Source organism: Meriones unguiculatus, chromosome 2, assembly GCF_030254825.1.
Source record: "Meriones unguiculatus strain TT.TT164.6M chromosome 2, Bangor_MerUng_6.1, whole genome shotgun sequence".
Classification (NCBI taxonomy): Eukaryota; Metazoa; Chordata; class Mammalia; order Rodentia; family Muridae; genus Meriones; species Meriones unguiculatus.
In genome coordinates, this window is record NC_083350.1 from 63021201 (window position 1) to 63042500 (window position 21300).

Genomic DNA, 21300 nt, shown 5'->3' on the forward strand with positions numbered 1-21300 from the left:
AAAAATAGCATCAGACGGACCTTGTGAGATTGAGATGCTTATGCAAGCTCTTCCTGTAGGCAGTTGTGTGCAGCTTGACCCGCCTCTCCTAAGATACGTAGCCACAACCACTCCACCCTCCCATGGTTCCGGAGGGAAGCGTGGTGCCCCATGGCATCCCTCACGAGGCCCTCTTTCTCCCACTACATCCTTAGGGGCTAGGAGCCAGAGCTGTCCTGCCCAGAGCCCCACCCTCTACACACTCTCCCCTCCCCTCCCACCCCCTGCTTCTCCACCTGTTTGCCCTGTCTGCAGAGGGGCTGCAGAGGCCTAACCTCAGTGTACACTCCCGAGGCTGCTGCCAGGCTGTGCTTCCTTTGAAAATCCCTCTGCATCCCACCGTGCTGTCTTGCAAGTGCTGATGTGAAGGTTTCTCTGCCAGGATCAGTGACATTCGAACAGTGCCAGCACTTGGATTAATGTTGACATTTTTGGTGTCGCTTGAAATACAGATAAGCTGAAGTGTGGTTCTGCTAATGTCAGCATTCAGGGGCCTAAACTTTACAAACTGGCTGCCAGAAAAAAGCATCCTTTCCTTTTCAGGTAGTAAGATCATAATTTTTCCTTGGCTGTCAGGATGTGCCCAGCTAACTGTGTGAGTACAGCAGTTAAACCTCATTGATGTTTCATGATATAGTTATTGGCCTTTTTCCTGAATAGTTGTCTTAGTTAATGTTCTATTGCTGTGAAGAGACACCATGACCAAGGCAACGCTTATAAAAAAATATTTAATTTGGGCTTGCTTACAATTTCAGAGGCTTAGTCCATGATCATCATGTTGGGAATCAGACAGGCACCAGACCGGTAGCTGAGAGCTTTACATCTTGATCTTCAGACAGAGGGAGAGAACTGGGAGGGAGGGAGGGAGGGAGAGAGAGAGAGAGAGAGAGAGAGAGAGAGAGAGAGAGAGAGAAAGAGAGAGACTGGACCTGAAGGAAGGCTTTTGAAACCTCAAAGCCCACCCTCAGTAATACATACAGTTCCTCCAACAAGGCACGCCTCCTAATCATTCTCAAACAGTTCAACTAATTAGGGACCAAGCATTCAAATATATGAGCCCTCAGGGGCCATTTTCATTCAATCCATCACAATAATTAATTCTTACTTTAATTGCCCAGATATAGGCTATTTCTTGTAAGCTTACGAGATCTTATAAGCTCATTCAAACCCTTTGAGGAACAAGCCGTGTGTGAGTGGAAAACAATGCACGAATGATCTGAAGGATCAACCAATGCTTCATAGAATATAGAATACTCTGTGTAGCTTACTGTTTTCTTTCTTTCTTTCTTTCTTTCTTTCTTTCTTTCTTTCTTTCTTTCTTTTATTCTTTCTTTGGTTTTTAAGACAGGGTTTCTCTGTGTAGCCTTGGCTGTACTGGACTTGCTTTGTAGACCAGGCTGACCTTGAATGCACAGTGATTCACCTGCCTCTGCCTCCCTGAGTGCTGGGATGACGGGTGCGTACCACCACGCCTGACTTTTTTGGGTCATTCTTGAGAATAACCCATCTCAAAGCCCAGATTTCTAGATCTTATCATCTGAGATTGTGTGTGTACATGTTTGTATGTACATACACATGTTCATTTGTTTGTGTGCACACACATTCATGTGTGTGCATATGTTCATGTGTTTCACATGTGTTCATGCCTGTAGCCATGTTCAGAGGTGTTCATGTGTGCGTATACATGTGCTTATGCATGTGTGCATGTGTGAATGCATGCATATATGTATGCATCAGGTGTCTTTCTCAACTGTTCTTTCTCCTTTTTTGAGATAAGGTCTCTCTCAGAACTTGGAGCTCACTGATTCAGTTGCCTGGCTGGCCAGCACACCTCATGCCCTTCCTGTCTCTACCTTCCACATTGTGGTATCAAGTGTAGGCCACTGCACCCAGATTTTTTTGTGGGTGCTGGGTATTTAGACCCAGGCCCCCCCACTCCTGCATAGTAAGCTCTTTATGGACAACCATCTCCCCAGCCTGTTTTTGTTCTATGGTTGCTTAACAGTTCAGAGGATGTGTGGCACTTTAGTCGGGATATTTCTGGTTTCCATTGTGAGAAATACATTCAAATATGCAACCTTGAGCTTAGACACAGGTTTCGTGGCCTACCTGTTTGGGCTCTAGATGTGATCGGGCTGGGGTTCTGGGCTCCTGTTCTCTCTCTGCTTCTCTGGTTCTGTTCTGTGCTAGCCTTCCTTCAGGCTGGAAGGGGGAGGGCTGCTAGCTGCCTCTGCTCATGACCCTGTGTGTTGTGTGGGGGCCATTCTCTCTTTGCAGGAATGTACCCCAGAACCACACACTGCAGCCAAGGCCCACATGAGGCTGGGAGACCATATCGATCAGCCCACACAAAGCTCAGTGAGTAGGGTGGGAGATAGGAGGTACGTCCCACCCCTCCTCCAAAAACAGCTGATAAAGGGAGAACCAGAGGGATATTCTCAGGTGTCTCCTCTAAGGCCGTGTGCTTCTGTCTGCTGGGATTCAGTCTAGACTGTCAGGATGCTCTCATTCTGCCAGGATCCAGGGAGCATGGGTCTCATGATTCCCCAAAATGGGGCAGATGGAAAGCTGCCGGGACTTTGCCGTTCTACGGGCCCATGAACCACTGGCCCGTCCTTGAGATCTGCACTCAGTGGCATTCAGAGGGCTGAGCCCGGCATGGAGGAGCACACCTTGAACTCCGGCACTTGGAATGTGCATGGAGGGAGGAGGTCAGCACAGTCTTAACCACAGGAAACCCTGTCTCAAGACAAGCTAGTGCTGGGGCTGTAGCTGAGTAGGTAGGGTACCAGAGGCAATGCCTTTAATCCCCTAAACCGCCTAAACCAAGGAGGTGCCACACAGGCCTGCAATCTCTGTCACTGTGGAAGTGGAAGCAGGAGGATCAGGAGGAATTCAAGGTCTCCCCTGTCTCACCTTTAGCCCACCTGGGCTCTGTAGACCTTTTCTCTAAACAACAGCAGGACATTAGGATTTTGGCTCTTTCTCAAGCTAGCAAGATGGCCCAGTAGGTAAAGTGCTTATTTACAAGCCTGGTAACTTGAGTTCAATACCCCCTCACCTCCACAAGTGTGTGTGTGAGCATGTCCAACCCCCCCCCAACACACACCTCATTCACTTCTATTGTAGGAACCTTTTTTGTCTGGATTAACCAATGAATATTCCAATTTGTTTGAGAAAATAACCTTTTTTTCTTATATAAATATGTATACATAATACTTTTTCTTGTATATTTTCTTATATTCTTGTTATAGCCTGCATTTAATATCAATGGCTACTGGGGGACCGTCAGACTTCGTGGGAAAGGGAACCCTGGAAATGTACATTACACACACACACACACACACACACACACACACACACACACACAGCACACCTGTACTTCACTCCTGGACTCAGAACCTGTCCAATCCTCGTTTTGGATCTTAGGAGCTGAATTTGTGGCAGAAGGCCTGAGTTCAGGTAGTGCTGTATGTGAACACTGTGTGGAAGGAGAGTGGGGGCTGAGGGGCTGGGGTACTGAGAAGGACCAGGCCCTTCCTGACTATGTCTGGGGAATAAGATGGAGACATAGCTGAAGCCAGAGTCAGGAACTTCCTCTGTGTTGGGAGCCTCGGGGCACACTGCAGTTACTCAGTGGCTCTGGTGGCAGCCAAAGGGAAGATGCGGCTGCAGTTTGCATGCTAGATTAGAATCCTGCCTGAGTTCTGCTTCCCGAGGTCCCAGGTCCCAGGTCCCATTCTGAGAAGCTTTTCTTGTTCATTGCCTTTTCTTTTTTATTTTCACAGCACACATGTCCCTTCACATCTGTTTCCTTTACCTCCACCACCCTTTCCCTGCTGGATGGAAGGGGGACATGGCGAAGGTCCCTGTCCTTGCAGAGTGCTGTGAGGTCTGCGGGGCATGCCTTCTGAATTTTATTGCAGATCTGAGGGTCTGCAGTGTGCTCCGATACCCAAGTATTGGCATTAGGAAGAAAACAATTCAGGAAGGAAGAACGAGTGTGCTGGCCAGTGAGGGAACACCCCAAGAACCTGTCCACCACTGTGAGGTCACAGCGCCTCCATCACCCCAGAGCTGAGAACTTGGTGACTATCCTAATAAGGAAAACCAGGCCATGGTGGCCCAGGCTGTTTCTCTACCGGGGAGGGTGCAGGGAGCATCAGGAGGTATAGCACCTTCTCAGGAATTACTGCTGACTGATTAGCACATCTGCCTCTTAGTGCCACTGCTGCATTTGTTGGACCCAGGGTGCTTTTGGTGACAGCACAAGGTAAGGGAGGGCACCAAGATTGTGTTCTGCCCGGAAACACTGCTGCACATCTGTGCCAGTGAATGTGAACCATTTGTACGGGGTTGGGGCAGGGAGTGAGGGGTGTTGAGCTCAGTGGAGGGGTTTTCTGGGGAGGACAGTCAGGAGACAGGGCTGCAAAGGGCAGGGCAGTGCTGGAGAAGCAGCTTAGACAGAGGAATGACCCTCAGAGGGTGCCAGGCTCTAAGGGTTATCTTGTCAGCAGGATCAGGGAGACACAGCCCAGTACCCCTGCAGCCACAGCCAGAGCCCCTTCCTCCCTTCCCCCCCCCACCTGACAGGCACCTGTCAGGTAAAGCTACATACTAGACTACACTGGAAGAGAATTTCAGGAGGAGCCAGGATGATGGAAGTTTATGAGTTTAATAGGTAGAGAAAAACATATTTCTGATTGATACACAGGATAGAGAGAAAAAGAGGGAGGGGGGAAGGAGGCGGTAAATGCAGGGAGAGAGGGAGAGAGAGGATGAGAGGGAGAGAAAGAAAGAGTTAAGAAAAGGACAGTGCATATCCTGGGCGTGGCTATGGGCTTTTCAGAAGCAGTTATGTGGCTTCCTAAGCCATGTTATTCAAATAATATAATTTGCAAGAAGATTGAAAGATTAAGCAAGGCTTAAATTTTAAATAAAGTTTAAAACGTAAGTAGATATATATGAGCTGGCGCACTGACTTCTTTAAGAATTTCCTCCTGTAATGTGGTTCTTTGAAGTACATCACTCTGGGTTAAAGATGAGAAAAGCACGCTAAGGTGGTCAAAGTCAAAGTCACAGACATCCTGGCCTTAAGATCATTAGTTGCTTTGAACATCTTTGCTTAAAACAGTCTTGGAAAAGGGGACACAGACTCTGGACACAGTCCGGGCTTTCTCAGCTGTGGTGAAATTTCTGAGATCATAGCCAGGTTCTGGGGGGAGGGGCTTTTTCCCCCTTCCTGTGTCCCCTTAGCTTTTCTACCCTTTGGCTCGGAAGCCCTAGATTCATCTGCTTGGGACACACACAGAGGCCGGTTCTTGGGCCCAGCCTGTTGGTCAGAGCTTGAGACAGAGGCTCTGACTCATGAACAGTATACTTGGTGGGGTTTCCAGAAGGACTCACTCTAGGCACACAGGCTGCTGCTCTGAGTCTTTCTTTATTCTGGATTCAGGCCTCACTTGCAACTGAAGAAAAGGCAGGGCTGCAAACCCAGGCAATGCGGAAACCATGATGGAAGCTACACGTGGCTATGTAGTTCCTGAACAAAGGCCCAGGGGGGCAGCAAAGCTAATGTCCCAGCAATATTCTTCACCAAGCTGAATCCAAGATAGGTCTGGGTCTGTGCAAGAGAGAGTCTGCATTTAATTTGTGTCTATATGTGCAGTGTGCCCTGAGGACAGTCACCCAGAGCTCCTACAGGAGCACTGTTCCTTTCCTATCCCTGGAACTCAACACAGAGCTAGGCTCACAGCCCTCCTAGGCTTAGCGAGTAGGGGACAAGACACTTCCTTTTTACCCTTACCACTCTCTCTTCTGCAGGGCATGGGGGGATCACCCTTTAAAATTATTTCATTTGATATGTGTAGGTGTTTGTCTGCATATATGTCTGTACACCATGTGTGTGCCTAATGTCTTTAGAGGTTCGGAAGAGCATTGGATCTATCGGAACTGGAGTTAGAGGTAGTTGTGAGCCACCATGTGGGTGCTGGGAACCAAACCCAGGTCCTCTGCAGGAACAACCAGTGCTCTTACTGCTGAGCCAGCTCTGCAGAGCAAGCACCTTACTGCTCTAAATACAGAGGCATTAGCGCATGTTTTAGTACACCATAGGGTTAGCCCTGCTTTGATTTTTTTTAAATTGATTTCTAAGTTATGTATGACTATTTTCTATATAAAGTTTTAAGTGGCTTTTTGGGGTATATATACATATACTTCAGCTGCTTAAAATATCCAAATCAGTATCTTAGTATATTCGCAGGGTATTGAAGCAAGCCACCCTATCTAACCTTAGGGTAATTTATCCTCCCTAATTGAAGCCATCTACCCATTATCATCAATCACTGTTTTACCTTCTACCTTTGTCCCTGCTTAAGCAATCATTGACATTTCTGTCACTATGAACTTTACTTTTTTTTTTTTTTGGACTTTTCTATAAATATATTTATATACCATGTGGCCTCTGTTGACTGGTCAACTTATGTAGCTTGATGAAAATGCTCCTTGGTGTTTGGTTGGTGTCTCAGTCACTGTTCTATTGTAGTGAGGAGACCAGAGCAACTTACAGAAGAAAAGATTTAACTGGGGGTTTGTTACAGTTTCAGAAGGTTGGTCCACTGTCATCCTGGTAGGGATCATGGTTACCGGCAGGCAGGCAGGCAGGCAGGCAGGCGTGGCACTGGAGAAATTGCTGAGGGTTTCATCATTACATTCGGCAGCAGGCAAAGAGAGACACTGGGCATGGGTGGGCCTTTGAAACCACTAAGTCACCCCCAGTGCCACACTTCCTCCATGCAGGCCATCCCTCCCAATCCTTCTGGAACAGTTCCACAAACTGCTGACAAACATTCAAACATAAGAGCTGGTGGGACATTCTCCTTCAGATCACCACAGTTGGCCTTTCGGTATCCCTGTCCATTAGTGAGATGAGAACTGACCTCTTTGGTTGTGGAGTCTCCCACCTAAGGACAGAAGCTCGGTTCCTTTTGTCCCCGCCTCCTTTCCTACCATTGAGAGCTTGGATGAGTTTCCCACTCAGGTTCAGACATGTCCAACCACCTTGTCCTACTCATTTCACTGTGTTTATTACTGTTGTCTCCGGGCAGGACTTGTTCCTGCCTGTGTCTTCTGACATATGAAGGTTACTGCTTCGAGAAGTTTGCATTATCTTCTTCTGCTTTGGTGGTTGTTTTGTGGAGTTAGTCACATTGGGTCTCCAGGGTTTTGCAGGTGTGAACTCATGTCACCTGCAGAGAGATGGAAGTTGATTTCCTCTTTTGCCCTTCTCCAAGCCAGGTTCTACATGTGTTCCCTAATGTGTATGTGTTGGCTACAACCTGTGACACAGCATTGAACAATAGACCGGAGGAGAGTCCCCAGCCCTGTTCCTTGTTGTAACAAATGCTGGTAAGGAGGAGCAAGCCCTGTCATGACCAGAGCCTGAATGGTGTATCCTTGTCGGCAGAGTGAATAAATGAGTATTTACTCCTCTGAACGTTGGCCTAACAACCTAAAATCTTCATCTTGAATTATCAGGTCTCTTTATTGCCCAGTGTTCTGTGCCATTAGATTGCAGAGGGCTGTTAACAAGCTTTACGCTAGAGCACAGAATCTGCCACAGCTTCTTCAATGTGGATCATTATACTCTAAAACAGTTTTGTTTGTTTAACTGAATAAATAAAATGTTACATTTTGGTACAGTTACTTCTGGGAAAACATTATAACAACATCTAATAAAGCAATGCAATGTGATATAGGTATTTTCTAGTGTACATACATACAAATATACACATACAGAGTCCCAAAACATGTGCTAGAATGGTAATAAAAGCTTTACATAGAGCAGAAAAAGCGAAATATTGGGTACATTGGGATATATTCAAACAGCAAAAAACTCTCAACAGTACAGAATGGTCAGAATCTGTGTGTAACTACGTAGATGACTCTCACAAACACGAGTAAAAGAAACCCAAAGGTCTACTTAGTGCAGTGGGTTAGCAGTAGTGGGCACAGGGTTGGTGGGCAGGGAACAAAATCACCCTTTAGAACAGAGTAAGAACAGTCCACTGACTAAATTGCAAGGAGTCAGCAGGCTGGGCAGTGATTTTTCCTGCAGCTTAGGGTAATGGGCTACAGGGAGGTGAGTAAGAGGAGGTGTCGCCATTTCTGCTCAGTTTCCTGACGTGATTTTTTTGTGCTGGGTGAAGGGAGAGAATACAAACCAGCTAGTGTTCAGTTCTAGAATGTTACCGTAGGCCACCTTGCATTTCCAGGTATGGTGTTTATGCCATGCAAATAAGAGCCGTGTAAATAAAGGCAGTTCTGGTTGATCAAAGTTCAGCCTGTTAGTGGGTCTTGGGGTGTGGAGCTGAGGCTCTGTGGAGTCACATGATGTGGTCCCAAGCTAGCAGTTGGAGATCTCTGGACCAAGCTTCTGAAAATTCTATAGCAGGGACCTGCTCCATTTTCTGGCCTTGTATTAATGACCCTTTCCTCCACTCACTATGTGTGTTTATTACTCAGTGACCCCTTTAGTCAAAGGTCTCGGTGGTTGTGAAGAGTGACAAGAAGCATAAGGGGATCATTGGGGACAGGCCACGCTCTGTAAAAGAAGGGGGCTGTGGGTGTCCTGGCTCTTCTTTCGTATTTCTGAGCTTTCCTGTGTGTATATCACACTGAAACACAAACCTTATTGCTGTGCATGCGCTTATTAGCCACCCATGTGACCGTGTGTGTGTGTGTGTGTGTGTGTGTGTGTGTGTGTGTTTCCACAGTGGTACCAATTCGGAAGATACCTACTTTCCTCAGTAGCTCATAGTAACTCTCTGGTCACACATTACACATTGCCCAGTGGATCTGTCTCCTTATGAACATATGTAGGTTCCAGAATAGCTGTAAATGGCTGAGAGGCCACAGCAGAGTTGGAGAGGGTTCGAAGCCCGAGAGGAGGAAGGCTGAAAGGTGAAAGGTAATGGCATCTCCATGAGGGGTAAAGTAACACACAGCTGGGTCTGAGAGGAAAGCTGCCGGAGTGGAGCCCAGCCATAGAAGCAAAAGCACAGGACTTTTGAATTGAGGCGAACAAATGGGTAGGTGACCTCAGGGCCAGCTGGGTGAACAAGAGGACAGGCAGATGTCAGTCAGTCACAACGGCAGTGGGGACCAAATTACGCCGAAGCTCCTGGGACAGCTGGAAGTTCTCTGCCTATTGGTCCTTGACATTGTGTGGTGATGGGTTAGTGAGGACTGATGCCACCATAATGCTAGGTGTCACCTCGTTATGGAATTGGGTGAAAGAGTTACATCCTTCCTGGTAGGTTCCTAGGCCTGATATGATCTTCATATGCCTGGGTCCTATGGTCTCAATTCACCCCAAGAAATTTGTGGGGTGTTGTGATGGAAGTTCTGGTTTCTTTGTAAACTCATTTATGCTATGTAAATATGTTTTTGTTTTAATCTCAAGCATGGGATTTTCGTTGGGTTATAGTTTGTCCACAGATGTTAGTTATCATGTGCAGGGCGTGGTCTTTGCCAGTTGGTAACAAGTGGCACAGAGGGGTGTGGTCTGGGACTCTGAGCGTATAAATATGAAAGCTGAGACAGAGAAGAGGAGGTGTGTGTGGTGGCATTTGGTGTTGGCGTGTAGCGGTTTGGAGAGACCAGAGACGGTGTGGTGGTTTGGAGCAGACAAACAGAAAGAAACGCTTCAGGACGCAGAGGCGTGGAGGAGACCGCTGGCTGCATCTGCGTTTGATGGAGATTGGTGGAGAGCCCTAAAAGAACCTCTTGACCTTAAATAGCAGGGAGAAGTAAAGGGGTCTGGGCCTCTCTCCCCACTAGCCTTTTCTCTCTCCTGCTTAAGGTTCGGGGCTTGGTGGAAGGAGAGAGAGGCCTAAAAACCCCACATAAAGTAGAGTTTTAAAAAAAGACTTCTACAGGTGGCTTTCCGTGATGGGGTGTTCCCAGGAATGTCCTTCATCAGTCTCTGGTGTCTGACAGAGTCATTCACAGAGTCGCCTTCCAGCCTCAAAGTGAAGTCAAAAGCTGCTTGCAAATGAAGTCTCCCAGGGCAGCACACAGCCTGAAAAACCAGTTTTTTATACTGTATGGAGTAGCTTAAAGAAGACACAACCTGAGCCTTTTGTGTGTGCGTGTGTATTTGTGCGTGCCTGTGTGTGTGTGTGTTTCGAGACAGTCTTACTGGTCCTTGATGTCAGCATGGATGACTCTTCCAAGGCTGTGGCATGACATATAGCCCCAGCTCTGCCCAGCAGAGCAGAGCAGGAATGGGCCACTGCGCCCCTGCACTCCTTCTGCATCCCTGGCCAATGGCTGGCCTTCTCATCACCCCAGTCCCAAGGTCAGGGCTCCAGGTTGACGCTGTGAGAGCAAGAGCTAAAGGGCACAGTTCTGCTTCTCGGCTCCCAGCTCCCAGGGAGGTGGAGGAGCATGACCTACTTGTAGAAGAGGAAAGTGGCGCTTCTCAGCATGTGACTTTTTATCTTTAGAACATGGCCAACCAGGTGTTTCCTTGAAGTGCTGGGTGATCCTTGGAGCCAAATGTGATTATTCAAGTGTGTCTTGGGCTCCACAGTGTTCAGATTACCGTTGTTTTAAGGCAGGGTTAATACTCCATCCTCCTGCCTCAGCATCCTGAGTGCAGAGATTATAGGAGTGTGCCATTGTGCCTGGAAATGCTTGTTCATATTTACAAATGCCTGAACCCACTGACTCTGAGTGTATATGTGTGTGCCTGTGCATGTTTGAAGACCAGAGAACAACGCAGGTGTCATTCCTTAGTTGCTTTTTCCACTTAAAAAAATAAAAATCAAGTCTCACCCTAGACTCTCAGTTCCAACCACAGGACCTTGAAATATTTACTTTATTATTGGGTATGTGCAATGTCAAAGAACATCATTGTGGAGTCAGTTCTCTTCTGCCATGTCTGTGTGGGTTCTGGGGAACAAACTCAGATCACCAGGCCTGTGCAGCTCTTTTAGCAGCTGTGCCATCTTGCTGGCCCCATTTTTTATTTTCGAGACAAGATTTCTCACTGGCCTGGAGCACAGGGAGGCTGGCCAGCAAGCTCCAGGGATCGGCATGCTTGGCACTATGAGTGTACACCATCATGGATTCTGGGGATCGAACTCAGATCCCCAAGTTCGGGAGTCAAACATTCTGCCAACCGAGCTACCTCACCCCCAGCCCTCCTGATCCATTTTAACCTCTCTCCCTGCTCCATTCCTTTGTTTCCCATAATTTCTGTGTTATCTTGCTGTATTTGGTACCTGCTTTAGGTCAGCTTTCAGCAATCTGCAGATTCTTTGTTAACGCTGAGAGCTCTTCTCACACAGTCCATAGCTCGAAATCATCATGGTGGGATCATTTACATCGGGAATATAAGATACACTATGAATTAGAGCTTCAGTTTTTTCCTTCCAGGCAATTAGTCTGCCAGCACAGCCATGATTATGTCTGTTCAGGGAAAGGTGGAATTTAGCAAAATGTGATTTTTTTTAAAATTATATTTATTATTATTGTTATTTTGAGACAAGTTTTCTCTGTGTAGCCCTGGCTGTCTTGGAACCCACTCTGTAGATCAGGCTGGTCTCAGACTCAGAGATCTACCTGCCTCTGCCTCCTGGGTGCTGGGATTAAAAGTGTGTGCCACCATTGTCAAGCTTTAAAAAAAAGGTATTATCTACTTCCTTAGCAACTACACAGTGTTTAAAGTCTTTCCTTTATTCTTTTCAAAATTTGAATCAGAGTCAGCTTAACTGATACATTAAAATGTAAACACACAAGGTTCTGTGTGGTAGTGGCTTCAGCACACCTGTACAGTTTCAACCAGGTTCTATACATCTGTCTCCTCGAACACATCTCTTTGGGATAGCCAGTGTTTTCTTATCTACAGTTAGCCTATGGTTCAATGCCCACCAGAACCTGTTTTGTGCAGCTGCCCCATAGGACTCACTGGCCAACCTCAAGCCATCCTTTCTCTCTGCTGCTCTCCCATCCTCCCATAATGCTCATGCTGCTCCCGACTCCTCAGAGATCAATGGTTTCAGAGTGTACAAATGGTTGAGACCATGTGGCATTTGTCTTTCACTGTCTGGCTTAAATGCTGTCTGGTTCCATCAAAGGTTGTCTCAAATGTCAGGCTTCTATTCTGTGAGGATTCTGGCTGGAAGAGTATTCTGTTGTGTGTATGTGTGACATTTCACTATCCACTTACCCGTTGATGGACTCTTACCCTCTCTCCCTCCTTTCTTTTTCTTCTTCCTCATCTTTTCTTCCTCTCTCCATCTCTTTCTATGACTCTCTCTCTCTCTCTCTTTGTCTCTGACTCTCTCTGCCCTCCCACCTCAACAGGGATCTCCTGTAGTCTAGGTTGGCCTCAAACTGTGTAGCCAAGGATAACCTTGAATTTTTGATCTTCCAGCCTCTACCTACTGAGAGCTGGATTACAGGCATACGCTACCTCTTCCATATTTATGCAGTGCTGGGAGTCAAACCAAAGGCTTTATGCATGCTGGTGGGCAAACACTCTACCAACTGGGCTAAATCTCCAGCCCATTTGTGTCCATTTTATAGGTATGGTGAGCGGTGTATCCAGGAACAGGATGCCAATGTCTCCCAGAATACGAATTTCATTTACTTGTGGTATATACCCACAAGTGGGATTGTCTGGTTTGTGATCGTTTGTTTGCTTGTTGAGTTTTGTTTTGTTTTGTTTTCAGACAGAGTCTCAGTACGTATTCCTGGCTGGCCTGGATCTTGCTATATAGACCAGGGTGGCCTCAGACTCACAGAGCTCTTTCTGCCTCTCCCTCCTGAGTACCGAGATTAAAAATGTGCATCACCACACCACTGATGGTTCCTTTCCTAATTCTGGAAAGAATCTTCGGACTGTTGTCTACAGCGGCTATACAAATTCACGCTCCTGTAAACATGCAGAGGTCCCCCTTTCTCTTAATTCTCTCTCGCACTTGTTATTTTATTTATTTACATAATAACCACTTTACTGGAAACAGGAAGGATCTTATCATGGCTTTGGTCTACGTTTTCCTGGTTATCAGTCACGCTGAACATCTTCATGCACATTCTGCTCATTTGTCTGAACGTCTCCCACTCCAAGTCCGTTCTACCAGAAGTAGTTCTGCCTTGGGTCTAATAGTCTTTCAAGGGTAGTAAACTATTCAGATTTGTTTTTCTTCCTTTAATGGCCAACGAACAGCACGCTCCACCTCAGATGTGCCTCTCGAGCAGCTTGGTTCTGTGTGGTCGTTCGGTAGAAGGCATGTGAGTATCTGGATGAGGTGAAAGCTGTTCAATTCTCTGTTTATCACATGTTAAATTGAAGAGATGCAATTCTGGTGAATCTAGGAGGATTTGAAGTGAGTTGGTATCCAAAGCAGTGTGTGATGGTTGCTAAGGGGCCATTCAATGCAAATTAGAAGCAATAATAGCTGGGTCTAAAAGGGCAAAGAATTAGGGCTGGAGATGGCAAGGAGTCCCTAAAGAGGACAAGGGTTTTGTGCTGACAAACGGAGATGCTCTTAGGGTGGGAGAGTGTGTTTGTGAACCAAGGAGGGCTAGGGACAAGCGGGAGCAAGGCAGTGCTGGAGTTCAGGCCACTCTGCTGTCAGAGAAATCCGAGCTGGCTGCAAGTAAGTGGTGAAAACAAGTCAATAGCTCAGTGATCTTGAACTTGGGCAGTGGTGTGGAAGAGAAGAGAGTGAATTTCCTGGCAATAAAACAGCATCCCCGAGTCAAAAGCAACAAGATTGAAGGCAGCTGTAAAGTGCCTAGACCCGAAGGTCCCCACAGGCATTGCAGCGGATGGCATGGCTCATTGGCCACGGGAAGAGCTAACTACAAATGTGCTAATAAACACCTCACTCTGCATTAGCCATTTAATCTCACAGCAGTGGAAGACCCTGAGTGGTACAGAGGAGCCCAGCATGGTTCCTCCAAGGTGCCCAGAGGACAGGAGGAGGAGGGATTGATTTGAGTCTCTGCCCCTAGCTACTCAGATCAGACAGGGGAAAGATGTGTTGAGGAGGGGGGAGGAGCCAAGGAAGAAAGTGTGGGCAGGCTGGGGAAGGAAGAATGGCTGTGTGAGCAGGGCGAGCAGCCAGGGGAGCCCAAGAGGTGGAGGGTTGCAGACAGGCAGCCTTGAATGAGAGGGAGGCAGACCACACCTGGAAACCTATTCTACCAGCTCCTGTCCACATACTTCAGGCCACCGAGGAGGCTTGCTGCCCTTAGGGCCAGCTACAATGCTGGAACCACAGAGGTGGAGGCAGATGGGAAAAAGTGCGGCTAAGGCGTCCTCAGCTCTATGCTGGGTAGTTCAGAGGACTTGGTGACTTTCTGAGGGAGCCTACACCAGCTCAGGGCAGTTTTCTCAGAGGACCGTGTTGAACCGTGTGTCACATACACAACCCTGTGATTCAAGAGGCAGAGCCACCTGAGATGCAGAGACCCTGACACAGCCAGGAGCAAAGCTGGATAGGCACAGGGAGAGACTTAAGCGAGAGAATGGGGGATTTGGATAAATAAAACGTGAACGTGGGAAATTTGGCTGGATGGGCACTATGGTTGGGTGAAGGTAAGAATGAGCCCATGGGCCTCATACGTCAGAAGCTCCATGCCCAGTGTGGTTATGTCAAGAGGCTGTGATGCCTGTAAGAGGTGGGACCTCCAGGGAGTCTGAGTAGGTCACTGGGGCCCCTCTTTAGCAGATGTAGGTATAGGCTCCCTGGATGAACATGATGGCTGGCCTGGCCTGTTTCTCCCTGGCTTCCTGTCTTACCACGTTACCTCTCCATCTTCTACATAGTTCTGCCATGGTGCCATCTACCACGAAAACACCACCAGAGACACCACATGCTGACACTATGCCCGTGATCTCTAAAACTGAGCTAAACAATCCTCTTTTCCTTACATATTACTCAGCCTCAGGTATTTTGTTATAACAGAAAAAAAAAAAAAAAAAAAGGACACCCGCAATGAGCAAGCACTGTTCCTGCCTGTGGATTCTATCTGTCCTTCTCTGAGGACAGCTGTGGCTGTGAAACAGTGCCCGATGCTGAGTTCTTCACTGCTGGTAAATGTATTTGTAAGCTGCTGTTCAAGTCATTGTAGATTACCTAGAACAAAACATACGCAGCCTTTGTTATATCCAAGGAACTCTTGGTTGCCCCAGGAGAGAGCCCTGATTTCCACAGGTGGCTTTGGGGTTTTCTGATTAGGCAGAATAGAAGATAAGCTGTGCCTTCTGAGTGATGGGCATGATATCCTGGAGATAGAAATGGAGGGCCCTTTCCCAGAGGACCTATCTCTTCTATGGTCAGTGTTCTCTTTTCACAAGTTTATTGAGATAAAAATGTATAGACGCAGCATAGTATTTACCTGCATGTAGCATACAGCTCAGTGAATGCAGATGTATCCTTAGAGTTGTAGATATAGTCCATGACCTGATTTCAGAAGTGTTCTGGCACTTTTGCATCCATATCCTGTGGCTACTACTCAGGCCTGGGTGAGCAGGGATGCGCTTTCTCTGAGGTTATGGTTTTGAGGCACAGCTGCCCTGCAGCTGGAAGGGCACAAAACAAGCTAAGTCAACTATTTTTGCATAAGATGATGTTTAGTCTCACAGATTAAAGGACTGGCAACTTGAGTGTGCTAAAGGATGCAGCTCCCCGCTTACCCTGGGCCCCAGTGCTTCTGTGGGGAGGATCTGTCTAGTCACTGGCTGACCTGAAGGTCCCAATTTTCATTTTTGTTTAGCGTTTTGTTTTCTTCTGAAGGTCAGTGTTGGTTTAACATTGCCCTAGGTGCTCCACAGAATATGGGCTGCTCTTCCAAAGTGTGAGGAAGTGGGCCCAATATTTGAATTTCCCAGGTGGCTTTGAGTTTCCTGTGATTTCTGCAGTGTTAGCTGGCCAAGTGTGAGTATCTGCTCCCCTCTCTCCCGGCCCTCTGTTCCTGAGCATTCTTCCCTCCTCTTATGGGTGCCTGACTCATCCCTTTCTTGGAGACTATCGACCCGCAGCTTGCTGCAACGTCTTCCATTTGCAAATCTCCTCTCTCTGATGAAATTCCCCTTCACATGTTGCTTATTCTCTCTGATTGTCTTTTAAGACAGTCCTGTGGTAGAATTGCCTTGTGGGATGTCTTGGTTGCTGCTCCATTGATTCCTTCCAGACTGTGTGTAGGCTCAGCTTTACACTAGAAGAGGCCAGAGCTTGGCTCCTCATGGCCAACCCAATAGTTGGTCCTCAGACTTCGAGTATGCTTCCTGCTAGAAACCCAGCTTGCCTGGTCTTGGGACTGGCCCCTGACAGTCTGCTGTGCTGGCTACTGCCCATCAATACAGCCAATGCCTGGTGGAGACTCCATCCCACTTCCCACACATCTCCCTTCTCTCCCTCTCCCACCTCCCCAGCTTGGTTCTTTAGCCTCCCCCTCCTCTGCCTGGAACATTCCTAGGTCAGTCCACATAGACTGGCAAGTTCTTTCAATATACTCCATGCTGAGTTCCAAGTTTGTGTCTCCAGGAGTATTCATCATTTTTTTTCTCTCTCCCTACAACATGACACCTGAGCACTATAGTTTGAGGAGAGATTTATTTGGCTCCTGGATTTGGAGGCTTCTGCCATTATGCGGGGAGTATGGTGAAGCAGATTACTCCATAGTGGCCAAGAAATCACTGGTGAGATGTCTCCCTTTTATCACACACAGACCCTCCTCCTGTAGTTGTGCTACCCACACTTAGGGCCATCTGTTGTAGTTTGAGTGATAATTATTCCCCACAGGTGCTGATGTCTAAACATCTGGTGTCAAGGTGTTTGGGGGTAGGTTTTGGGAACTGGTTGGTGGAAAGATCATGGAAGGGAGGTTGAGAATGACAGCCTGGCCTTACTTCCAGTCCCAACCTCTTGCCTCTTGGTGCTAATTAGATTGTAAACAAAGTGTTTTGAGCTCCCTCTGCCATAGACCAAGCCCCTCCAACCACCATGCACCCCATCATGATAGACCATACCTTACAAGCCGTGACCTTACGTAAACCTCTTCTGCTCGCTCTCTCTTTTGGATTTATTTATTTTATTGTATATGCATTTTGCCTGAATGTATGTACATATGCGCAACATATATGTCCCTGATGCCTCCAGTGGTCAAGGGAAGGCGGTGGCTTCCCCTAGAACTGGAGTTATGGATGGTTGTGAGCTGCCATGTAGGTGCTAGGAACCTGGGTCCTTTGCAAGAGAAACAAGAGTTCTTGAGCATTTAGCCGTCTCTCCAGCCTCAAAGTTGTTTCTCTCAACTGGAGAGAAAAGCAACTAACATGAGGTGTGCCTAGGCACGTCTCATCTCAATCAAGTTGACAGGCTTAGCCATGACACCAACCCTGCCCACTCCTAAGCCCGCTGGAGTACAGGGCCTGTTTGTGGAGAGGCTGGAAGTGTCAGAATGTCCCTCCTTGGGCTTTTTGCTTCCTCCATGTTTCCTTTGCTGTCAAGTCTCCTGGCTACCCCCTTTTCTTGAGTAAGGTTAACTGTTTCTTTCTGTCCCCTTTTAAAAACAAACAAACAAACAAACAAAAACATGGCTTCTGGTGTTATAGCTAAAAGCTTGCTACTAAACCCAGGTTGCCGAGCTTGTCTCTTGTGTCTCCTACAAGCCTCATGGTTTTATGGTATGCATATGACCCATGGAGAGCCAATTTTTATGAAAAGCATAAAGCAGTCTGTGTCCATTTCAATCAACATCTGATTGTTCCAGTGCTATTTGTTGAAAAGACCGTTCTTAATTGCCTTTGCTTCTTTGTCAAAGAGCAGTTGGCTGGTTTTGTGTGGGTCTATTTCTGGGTTTTCTACTTTTCCACATCCTGGCTTTAAATATCATTTAAATGCTCTCAATTTATACACCAAGCCTGGACGTCTCCCCCGAAGTCCAGAGGAACATCTCCTCTTGGATGGCTAATAGATACCAAGACTGAGCACCACTCCGCCTGCTTCCAGTCTCCTCTCTCCTTCATCTTACCTAACGGCAACTCTTTCATGCTACTCAGGCCCAAATGATCTCTGTCACCCCTCATAGTCCTTACCATATATGGCAGGAGATGTTGACGCTTCTATAGAACAGACCAGTAACTTAACCACTTTTCAACATTGACCCTGCCAGTCCCAGTTTCTTTCACCTCTTTGCTAGTGTTACTCAGGCCTCCTGACTGGTCCAGATACTCCCTGTTGCCTGTTGGCCATGGAGCAGCTAGTGGTTCCTGCCACATCATGCCACTCTTCTGCCCAGTTCCTTCCAATATCCCCCTCTTGGATTCAAGGATTTCAGAGATCTTATATGGATACAATCCCAGGAGCCCCCAAATCTACCACTTTGAAGTGTGAGGATGAGCGAGACTTAATTTGACTGTAGTGTAACTATTTCCTCTGAAATCCTTCCTCGTCACTTGTGTTCTTTTTCCCCACTCACTTTGCTTAGCCCAATTTCCTTCCTGTTGGCAAATAAATTATCTGTGGGAAAATTCCACCAGGTGGGGTTCATGTCCTTATTATATTCCAAGTGCCTTCGGTGGTGCCTGACTCCAAGCTTCCTCCTAAGAGGTAGTTAGATAAATTGAGGAGCCAAGGGCAGAGCCACTGTCTGCCCCTCTCTGGATTGCTATTGGCAACTCCAGTACCGGAAGACCAAGAACCTATGAGTGCTGCATGGAGGATGGGGGTAGCCCTTGGCCTGCCCTTTCTTATGGTTGAGATGGTTGTGGTTCATGTGGCTGTTGGGTGGTTTGCTGAACTGGGATGTGGGGTGGAGGAGCTTCCGGAGGCTGGATCCAGGGCAGGGTTGGGGAGGGCAGAGTGGGGCAGCTTTTCTGGGTTCCTTGGGAAAGGAAAGGAGGCAGGGAGGCTGCAGGCACTCGGGGAAGCCTGCCTCCAGCTGGGTCTGCAGCATTTGGATTCTCCCCTCTTTCCAGAAAACAGCACAGCTGTCAGGTAGCCCATGGGGCACCACAAAAAGGAAGCCACAGTTCCAGGTTTTTTCTGCCCATTCTTCTGCCCTCCTTTCCGCCTCTGGGCTAAGAGGAGTAGAAAAGAGGGGTTGAGTGTGCCAGATAGAGTCCTTTCTACTGGCCCCCCCAGGTGAGTTTGGCCAGAGTTAGAAGAAGGGCCAGACATGAGGCTAAGATTTGAAGTGGACTGAGCCTGAGCTGAGGGGAAGGTCTGAGCTCTACCAGAGTACCCAAGGGAGGGAAAGAGACGTCCGCCTCCAGAATGGTGGACCAGAAAGGTGAAGGAGGAAACAGGAAGCCACTGGATGAAGAAAACAGTAATGTGTTAATGTTAACTAAGTAAAGCATCCACAGGAAATTAACTGTTCTGAGGATCAAGCCTGCAAGTAGACACCTTGGTTTTCTCAGACAGCTATACTCAAGACGTAGATAAAAAGCAGAGAATGGCTTCCTGAGAATATCTTTTACATCAAGTATCTTCAAAACAGAATTTAACAAACCATGATTCCTCATCTCATCTCCTTGCTATGTGGCTTCCTCAGGGACCCATAGGCAGAGAAATGACACTCAGCTTGTCTTCAAATCTCACCAGTGTGTCATTGTGCTTTGTTACCGAATCATAGAATTTTAGAAACAGATGATAGGATTTAGTCTAATTCTTCACTAGTTATAAAATGAGGCAAGATCAGAGAGGCTGATGGCTTCATCAGGATCACACTAGTTGGGGGTTACTGTGGACAGAACAATGTCCCTGAACAACACCCACATCCTTATTCATTGTTTATGTGAATGTGTTCCCTTAAAGGGGAAAGGAGAGATCTCTTGGCCAGAGCTTTTCCTGGCATGGCCGGGCATAGTCACAAGGGTCACTGTGAGAGGGAGGCAGGAGGGATAAAAGAAAGATGTGACAGCAGAAACAGGTTGGGAGTCCTGGAGCTTATGGTGCATGGCCCGTAGCACAGTTTCCTCCAGTGGTGGGTGGAGAGAGACATTCATGGAGTCCTGTCTCTCCGAAGCAAGCTTCCTCACTCAGACCTCACACCGCCCCAGGTTGGGGAGAAGATCCATCGAAACCGGTGTGGGGGTGAAAGATTGTCCACATATCAGATCTTGGTTTCCCTTCAACCTGCATCCTCCTGTGGCTGATTGAATCTGCATACAAGCAATTTGTCCTCTGGCTTTTTGATCAGGCCACAGGCACTGGCCAGGAGGGGAGAGTGGTAGAGCTTTCTTCAGGAGATAGTCATGTCCAGGGAAGACGAGAATAACATAACCACACAAAGTGACTGCAGAACCATGAGATCTGGACTAGACGTCATCCTGATTTTATTTCCCTTGGGTCTCTTCCACGTCCCCACACCACTCTTCTCACCTTAACCTTGTCAGAGACACAAGATCAGAGTAGAAATGGGCAGTGATCTCAGTTGTGGCTATAACATCTGAATTCTGGAGAATTCACGGCAACATGGACCCTGCAGTCAGAACTTCACAGGTCTATGTGTAAGCGAGGGAGTATGAGTCTTCTTCATTGTCGCCAAGGTGGGATTAAGCAGACACACATCTGGATTTGCCTTCGAGGGAGTTCATAGAGAGGTTTAGTGAGGAGAGGAGACCGCCTTGCATGAGTCCTGGACTAGATGAAAGGGAGACACTGAGCTGAACATCAGTTGCACCAAACAGCAACATTTGCTGGCCAAGGGCCAAGGCAAGGGCATCCCTGATGAGGGTGGGCCAAATGTCAGGCAGTGCAGATTCTGTAGGGCTGAGTGGAGGGAAATTCTTGTGGCTTCCCCCGGGGCTGGCTTTGTTATCACACTCTCCTTGAGCATGTGAAACTTCATTAACAGCTCTAAAGCGAACACACATTCCTAGATGAAATGTCATAAACGCCACACACCCAATACACTTCCGGTCAGTGGTGTTTGTTTGAGTTAGTGAACGTTGTGCTGAGATGAAGCTGCTGCTCACTGAGAGGACAGAGCCCTCCTGCCATCTTCATTCTGAGTCTCTACTTACCACTTGGACTTGCTGCGATCCTGGCGTGGTGGCACCCGAGTGTCATCCCAGCCCTCAACTGGCTGAGGCAGGAGGATTGAAGAGGGTTTGAGATGAGCTGGACTACACTGCCAGAGACACCATCCTTCCCGGAATAAATGTGCCAGGGCAGCTGCTCTCTGTGGTAGCTGCATCCGTCTTGCTTGGTCATGATCAGCCAACCTGCTTGTCTT